We start from the raw sequence: 6,464 nt of genomic DNA, 5'->3' as shown, positions 1-6,464 counted from the left end.
CAAATAAATTCCCAGAAGTGAAATCACTGAGTCATAGGCAATTCCATTTTAATTTTTTTTTTTTTTGGACAAGTAGGGTTTATTAGTAGGTGTTAAGGTGGGAACAGAGACTCTCATGAGTTCAGAACCCACCATTTTCATCTTTCCAGGGGACCACAATTTGAGATGTATTCAACCGGACAGTCATCTGGCATGAGCCATTTTTCAGCCTCCATGTCTTCAAACTCATGCTCATTAAAGCTCACTTCTTCGAGATATGGATCTTCTGGAGGCCAGGGAACTGGAACTTGGCTCTGTGTAAGGCCTTTATCACATGCTCCTTGTTCTGTGGTGGGATGGACATAATGACTTGGCCAATGTGCCCACTGTGCCCTGGGGCTTTCCAGAGGCACCCCACATACCTGTCTGTAGCCTAGATAGGGGACAGCATGCGGTCAAACATGAACTTCCACCACAAAGGGCCACATCCAAGGTGCCTTAAAGCAAACCATACTAGCAACAGACTGCATGCACTACCAAGGATGCTAGTGTTTTGCAGTCATTGCACATCAGGTTCCCATGGGTAAAAGAGTATTTGTAATTTTTTAAGGAACCCCCCTACTGTTTTCTGCAATGATTTTCTGCACCAATTTGTATTCTCACCAACAGTGCACTAGAGTTCCCTTTTCTCCACATCCTCACCAGCACTTGTTTGTTGATTTATTAATGATAGCCATTCTGACAGGTGTGATGTGAGGTGATATTTCATTGTGGTTTTAATTTTCATTTCTCTGATAATTAGTGACATTGAGCATCTTTTCATATGTCTACTGGCCATCTGTATGTCCTCCTTGGAGAAGTGTCTATTCAGGTCCTTTGCCAATTTTTAAATTGAATTGTTTGTTCTTTTGGTGTTGAGTAGTATGAGTTCCTTATAAATTTTGGATATTGCCCTGACCAGATAGCTCAGTTGGTTAGAGCGTCATCTGCACCTCCTCTGCACTCCCTACCAGTCACATTGTGGTGAAGTGGTTTCCTCAGTCTGTCCTTGGTTATAAGGTTTCTCTCCAGCTAGTGTTCAGTTGGTTATTCAGGATGACTTCTTTACAATTTAGTTGTACTTCTAAATTGGTCTTGGAAGAAGGTTAGTGTAGCTTCCACTTATTCCTCCGCCATCTTGGATCTCTGTCCTTATGATTAATATTAATTGCAAAATGACCGTGATGGCTAATCTTATCTGTCAACTTGACTGAGCCACAGGGTTCTTAGATATTGCTAATCATTATTATGACTACTTCTGTGAGGCTGGTTTTGGATAACATTGACATTCAAATTGGTGGTCTTTGATTAAAGCATATTACCCTATTTAATATGGGTGGGTTCATCCAATCAGTTAAGAGTCTGAATAGAGCAAAAATACTAGTTTCTTTGAGGAAAATTCTCCGGCAGATGGCCTTTGGACTTCCTCTGCATCTTTGACTCTTCCTGGTCTCCACACAGCTAGCCCACCAGTGTTTGGACTCTGCAGCCCCCAAAACTGGATGAGCCAATTTTCTCTCTCTCTCTGCCTAGCTCTCTCTCTCTCTCTCTCTCTCATATGTATATGTTATATATTTCTTGAAGATGTATTGATTGTTCTGACCCTGCCTCTCATACACTCTGGCTATATTGGCAACTTTGCTGGAATCTCTTACTTCTCTTGCCAATCTTGGCAAATATTTATGGGCAAAATATTCCTAGGATACCTCTTTCCTTAAAAAGGAGCAGTATTTTTCTATATGTTATTTTTAGTTTTTAAAATTTCTCCCCTCCCTGTAATTAGCTGACGAGATCACATTGATATCTGGAGAAATCTCTCACAATGCTGTTGCTGCCATACTGTTGCATAACAAATTCTCAGTGGCTGCTCACAACAAACATTGTAGTTCCCTCATTCCCAAGTAGACTACAGGGCAATGGGGCTAGCTCTGCTTGCCCAGAGCATGTTCTTCTTACAGCAGCGCCCAGGAGTACAAAAGGAAAATCCAGACTGCAGGCATCCCTAAAGCCTCTGGTGTGTCACATCTGCTAGTATTACATTGCATGCAGGAAATCACATAGCCAAGTCCTAAATCAAATGATGGGAAAGTATACTTTAAAAAAAAGGTTGTACAAAGATTTATGTGCAAAATATTTACTATGGTGGGGGGGGGGAATGGTCAAATGAATTGAAGAATGTTCTTTGCTCTCTTGCTTTTGCCTGAACATTATTATTATATGCATGCAGACCTAAATTCATTTTTCTTCTATCATGTATAATCACAAATTTTGCACAGTGACATACTAGATTACATTTACCAATAAAGTAACAAATTTATCACCAACAACATAATGAACTTTTTTTTCTGCAATGAGAAAATGTGCTTTTACTGTGAAACGTTAAAATATATCTCTACAGGAAGGAGAAAATGAGATGTAAAAAGAAAGATAAAGCAGAAAAAAACAAAGAGAAAGGTTATCAGGTAATTTACTTTAAAAATGCTTTCTGGGATTCATGGTGGGGCTCTAAAAAGGTTTAATTTCTCAGCATCTTACATAGATTGTAAACCTTAGTACCTAACACACTTTGTCAGGAATTTATTTAGGTGGTATTATGAACCTGGAGTAGAAGGGAAAGATATGTGCAGCATAATTGATGTACAGCATTTTCAAGCAGTTTCCAGTAAGAAGTGGCCTGGAGTGATCAACCCAGGCACATAATTTTGAGGGTGCTCCTAATCGAACAAGCGTGTTGGAGGATGGTGGGGGAACAGCTTCCCAGGTGCTGCTAACAGGCTGTGGAGGTAGGAACATGTTCAAGAGCATCCCCTCCCACCCCAACATCATCTTAGTTGTACCCGGGCAACAACGCCCCTCCCCCACTTGCATATTATCTTCACAAAGCATTTTGCTGTGCAAGTTTTTTCCCTCCATACTTTTGTTTTTGACATACTTTTAAAATTATATTTAGCATGCTTTTAAAAATTTCTGGATGTGGCAGAGGGACAAAAGATATGACGTAAACTTTTTCCTTCTACATCTTCACAGAAACCCATGCCTCCACCCATCCACCAATTCTTCACCCACTCCCCACCCTCAGCCCAACTTTCCTGAGGGATGGCTCTGCCCCAGTGTTCACGTAGAGCAAACAGGAACTTTTCATATGTGAATATGCAAATTTCTATTTCTACCTGACAAAGGTTGGTAAAAAATACAAAAAAATACTAAGCTCCTATTTAAATGGGTAGAAATCATACTAAATACTTTGGTCCCAACTATTAAGCAGAGCAAAACTTTCATAAGGGGACGATAAGTTCAGAATACATTAGGCACAAAGAAAAACAGTCTTAGAGGAAATGACTAATGGAAAAAAGATAAGAAACTCTTGGTAAGATTGACAAACATTGTTCAGTTTAATTTGTATTTCTCAATTTTTTAAAATCCTCACCAGAGGATATGTTTACTAATTTGACAGAGAGAGAGAAATGCCAACGCAAGAGAGAAACATAGATCACTACTTCCTTGTATGTGCCCTGACTGGGCATTGAACCTGCAACCTTCTGGTGTATGGGGCATTACTCCAAGCAACTGAGCCACCTGGTCAGAGCTGTATTTCTAAATTTAATTGTGTGTATTTGCAGCTCTAGGGAAAAAAGTATATTTGAAAGTATTTATACCAGCCATTATACTTCAAGTTGATCAATCTAATTAAATAATGAAGTAATTAGAAGTTCTAAACTTGTAAAGAATGTCCCACAACACATTTTTCTCTATCCCGAAGAAACTTCCCTCTGGGCAGAGCAGTTGTAAACTGAATCTTTGTGAAGTAGAACTGAATTTAAGTACTAGAATCACTAGTAGCTCTATGACCGTGGGTAAGCTACTTAATCACTCCAAAGCCTTACGCTTTTCATCTGGGTTCAACAATATCCACATTACGGACTTGCTGTGTGCCCTAAGGAGCCCCCAACTATCATTATTGTGAAATAAGCATACCCAATATTTGAAGTGACTGTTTTTCTCACTTTATTTAACTTTTTGTGGAAATTATTTTCCAAAACTACATATTTATAAGGAAAATATTCAATAATTAGAATTCTCAATGTTGTATCTCATATTCTGAGTGGTCTCTGATTCCCTAAGATTCTTCCCTCTCCTTTTCTTTTAAAAATGAAGGGGTTGGTTGGTCTGCAGTGGGGATAGAGAATGGGTCGGGCAACTGGAGTCCAGTGATTTCCCTTCTGACTTTTATCCACTCCCCTTGTTTTGGGTCCTGCATCTTAAGTACACTCCCATGGGCCCTGGGGCTTTGGGGTCTCACGAGTTCTTCAGGGTTATTGGGATGGCTTCTCCTTGGTGTATGCCCTCCTCCCCATCCTCAGGAAAACTTGGGTCATAACTTTGACTGTATGAGTTCCACTGAGTGCCACTCCTCCACTTGCCAAAGTGGTTTTTGAAATGTTCCTTACACTCTTGATGCCTGCCCTTTCTCTTGATGATGGTACCTTTTGCAAACTTTTACTCTTTTTTTCAGTGGGGCTTGGAGATGTTACCATGTGTTGTTAATATGTCATGCTTACCCAGCTTGGAAATTTAAAGTTTGGAAATTTAAACAATAGGATTTAAACAAGATATGAATAATAAGAGAGAGAAGGCAATTTTTAAAATGTTAAGTGAAGGATATATAAAAATCGTGACTGTTCAGTTTCTGGAGACCAGTCCATACATTTAACTTGAGAATTTCCTTTAGATTATTCTTAAGACAATGCAGGAAAAATCTTACATACTTACTTTTTAAAGAGCATTTTTCAGGAATTTTGCTGTCTTTATTCTTTGAACTTATAAACAAGGCTTAATAAATAAGATCCAAAGAATGGGAACTGAGACTAAACACTTACTTCACTTTTTGAAGTTCAAAGGGTATTAAAAGATGCCTTTGACTTTGACAAAAAAAGATGCCTTTGATTTAAAGAAAAAGAATGTAAAACTTAACATTTGCTGAAACTGAAGAAAATGAACTGTGAACAGCAGCTTAATCTTGGTAGCGAATGTGCGTGGCCACCCTGCTGTGCTGTGTAGCTGGGAGCACACTCCGCTGGGCCTGCTGTTCTGCAACAGCAAACCAGGAGAAATTTAAAATTGAGGGAGGATTACCACCACATCCAAAGAAATAAAAGACAAAGAACTGATTCTGAACATTAACAAACCATGGTAGCGTATTAACATGAAGTTTAAGGCAATACGACATAGTTTCATATGAATTTCTATTTAGGTGCAGAAAAGAAAGCCAGCATTTTCGAATGGGGCCTAACAAGATGTCTGCAGTTAGTAAATCTCCAATAAGCTAAGGTGTGCTCCCTAGTTTGCCCATTTTGGAAACTGCATGAGGTCACTCAATATTTCATGAACCACTAAAAAACCAAAATACAAATTTACTAGAATATGCTAAGAAATACATGTGCCACATAAATCACAAAATTCTTGTCAGTGGTTTAGCAACTCCTCTTTCCAAACGTGGCGTCAAATTATAGAGAACTGGGTCGTGTTAACAAAGAGCAGAACCAATAAAAGGGTGAACCTTTACAGAAAGGGAACACTTTCACCTGTCTGTGTGAGTGACGGAAACCTGAAAATTCTCTCACAAAGTTTTCTTTTTCAAGTATTCTTACCCAACCCCAGAAAGCACGTGTCATAAGGCAATCGTTCCAGGAGACCTCTTGTTCAGTGTTCAGTACACGCTGGTTGCCTGACTCTTAACTGGGTGATTGTCTCATGTTAATTACTCATTTACGTGTATATTTTTGTTCCTTGCTTGAACAGAAGTCTTTGGTGGAGGCAACTTGCTCTCTTTGAAAGAATGTAAAACTTTGAGAGGAAATCAATGAGGAAGGAAGGGAATGAGCAAATGGCAAAACCACCTTAGCTAACAGTCAACCAGGATGCTGCGATCACAGCGCTGTGGTGTGGGACTGCCATACGTTTCATGGGCCTGGAAACCACGTGAATATGGAGGAAGCATTCAGTCCTTTACAGAGTCACATTTACACATCATCTTTCACTTGGTGTTCACAGACAACAAGTCCCAGACAACTTTAGGTCTTTTCCCCAGACTACAGTGGTTCATCCTAAATGAGGCCTGTAGCTTCCCACGAACTCCTGAAGCTGTTTTCATCAACAAAATACACACACTGCCAGAAAATGCCATTTCCAGCCTTCGTGCATTAGGTCCCAGATTTTTGGAAACAGCAGATACTCTCTCTCCATATGGCTCAGACTCATGAAGAAACACAGTGCTCATGTAACAAAAATGTATCACAGAGGCCAGACGAATATTTGTAGCATAAATTTGTTCATGATTTTCTGGATCTTTTTGTTATTTTGGCATAAATGAGAACTGCTTCTTCTTTTCTTAAACAAATTATTTAAAAAATATTCTTGTGTAAGTCTGTGCTGTGAAGGACTGAAGC

At 39.3% G+C, this 6,464-nt stretch overlaps 1 non-coding gene across 1 annotated transcript; it reads right to left on the bottom strand.

Annotated features, from left to right (window-relative positions):
• Nucleotides 1–459: 459 nt before the first annotated feature.
• On the bottom strand, nt 460–580 carry LOC112317912 (small nucleolar RNA SNORA70). Its single transcript, XR_002976161.2, has one exon. It is a non-coding gene; the product is annotated as a small nucleolar RNA SNORA70 (small nucleolar RNA).
• Between the last annotated feature and the right edge of the window lie 5,884 nt (nt 581–6,464).

The sequence above is a fragment of the Desmodus rotundus genome, chromosome 4 (assembly GCF_022682495.2).
Source record: "Desmodus rotundus isolate HL8 chromosome 4, HLdesRot8A.1, whole genome shotgun sequence".
NCBI lineage: Eukaryota > Metazoa > Chordata > Mammalia > Chiroptera > Phyllostomidae > Desmodus > Desmodus rotundus.
Note: the sequence above shows the minus strand (reverse complement) of the source record. Positions and strands in the feature narration are given on the sequence as shown.